The following is a 2,510-nucleotide window of genomic DNA, read 5'->3' on the forward strand; positions in this document are numbered from 1 at the left end:
GCCATTTTTCTATCACCTTATTGACCTTCAGTTATTTACAAATTGATGAGTCATTTAGTATCTTTCAGGTCTAATGTCCTTGTAAAGCAATAGTGATGCTCATAGAGCTGATGGTGCTCACTGAGCTCACTCAGATGTGTCTACATCAGATGTGTCAGCACAGAGTTTTGTGCTCAGCCATAGTCACTGTTACCAACCTCATTTGGGAGTAGCAGCTTTTTTGATGTTCTGGATCCTGTTTTGAAGATGTTACCTATTATTATTGACTTTGATCTCCTTATGCTAATAGTTTTGATCTCCTTAGCTTGTTTGAGTATCCCTTTATATTACCCTTCAAAGGGTGGAATGTTGTACAAAGAAATCCAGAGAAGAGAAAACTCCTTTTAGCTGATGTCAATTTTTTCCAAAATGGCTGTAATTAAATTTTTGCTCTTCCACTGATGAATGTTTCCAATTGTTTTTCTTTTAATATATCTTGGTATTAAAATTTTTGTCTAGTTTCTTCCTCTGTGGGAATATTTTCCCTCATAACTTTGGAAGTGGCTTATAGTTGATTCTGCAGCCATGGGGCGCTCTGTGGGACAAGGTTCATATTCCAGCAATGATACTAGAGTGTGTCTGAGAGGCCTCATGGTCAGACAAATTCAGACATTGGGAGCTCTCCCATTGAAGAGTTTGATCACAAACAGTTTCAATATGCTGGCAGGCAAGACACTCAAGAAAATCAATCTAAATGAATGAAAGGTACGCTTCAAAAGTGGGCATGTTAAAAATCAATGAACCCCCCAAATAGGAATAAAAATTGATCTTGCTTATATTTAGCATACTTCTCTTTGGAAACAAAGTATATTAAATTAAGACTAGTTTAGATTTTGTATCAGCTCTACATGAAGAAGTTTAGCAACGTTTAGTGCTCTAGGAATTGATTTAGATTTTCTGAGAATTACTATATTAAAAAGATTTATTGTTTCTTATCTTTGTGTCTTCTGCAGAACTAAGCACATTGCTGGTACCTTGCTGAAACAAATAATGAAAAATACTGAATGTTAATATTTGGGGTTTTTTCTGGTTTTTGTCTGCCTGGAGTTATATGATAAAGGATTTTAGCAGACGCATAAAAGCAATATGTTAGATTAAGGTTTTTTTTTCTTTTCTGTTACTTGCTAGAAACTTGAAAAAATCCTTTTGAAATCCTTTGTAAAGACTCAAAACAAGCAAATGGGAAAAAGAGTGAAAATCATTTATACAGGGAAGCTGATGAATTCCCCCTACATTCACTGAATTCTCCTTTCTGCATCAGTGTAAAAACTGGAGTATCTTTGCCTCTCTGTAAGACCCAAGATGCCATTATCAGCATTTGAAAACAGTGAAACAACCCTATTTACTGAATGTTTTCTAAATAAATGGATCAAAAACTAAAAAGCTTTTGTAGGTGCATTTTTAGCAATTTTCCCTTGGGCTTGCATTCTACAGCAAGAGAAGTCAGGAGTAACTTTGTTGGCTTCCACTTCAGCAGATTAACTCAGCTCTAGAATAGCATTTCTGAGAACAGAATTTGTCCTCTTGGTAACGGGCAAAAAGAGACAGTAAGCCTCTTGCGGGGACTGTGCAGCAGAGACCCCAGGGACGAAGAGACTCAGCTGGACCCAGCCATATGGAAGAAACGATAGACTCCCTTGAGCATTTCCAAGCTACACCTTGCTGAAGGCTTAGTCATCCCTGCTGGGGTTTGCCGTCTAATGAAAGACAAATCACTTTCACCTATTACTGGGGTCTCAAGAGCTGTTATGAATCACATGGAACTGAATTCACAAGCAAGGAAGAACAAAAACAATTCAAATGTTGTTAAGATGCAACCTAGTATTTTCCTAAAAAATGCTGAAGACATACTGACAATAAACAACACACTAGGAAAATGTATTAGGAACACTGCATGTATTTAGAATTTTTTTAAAAATGGAAGGTGTTTTTTAAACAAGCACAGCAGTGATAGTGTTGCTGCTCGACATATTTTACTGTATTGTATGCACTTGCCCATTTTATTTTTTTTTCGAAAATAATGTATGAGAGATTCTGGTGGGTTTCGCAGTAAAACTGCAATTGAAGAACACGCCACAAAAAGCCTCATCCTCTCTCTCAGGTAAGACCCTCGGTGAGACGCCCGAGGTACTTCCCAAGTGCAGCCGGGGGCGTTTCAGCCCCCTCTCTCTCCAGGTAAAACACACTGGAGCATCACGACGGATCCCAGCCCTGCTCCCTCCCCTTCCTTCTCCTCGCGGAGCGCTCGACACGCGCAGGCGGGGGCTGCGTGAGAAACTCCGCGGAACAACTCCGAGCTCCGTGCGGAGCGGAGAGAGGAGCGGAGAAGGGCGGGGAGAGGGCAGCGGGGAGGGGAGCTCCGCGGCGCTCCCCGGGCGGGATAGGGAGACCTGCCTCCCCCGCCACCGCCGCCACGCTCCCCCAACTTTCATTCACCGCCGGCGCCGCCGCGCACCCCCCGCCCCGCGTTG

This window comes from Corapipo altera, unplaced genomic scaffold, assembly GCF_003945725.1.
Source record: "Corapipo altera isolate COAL_440 unplaced genomic scaffold, ASM394572v1 22, whole genome shotgun sequence".
Classification (NCBI taxonomy): domain Eukaryota; kingdom Metazoa; phylum Chordata; class Aves; order Passeriformes; family Pipridae; genus Corapipo; species Corapipo altera.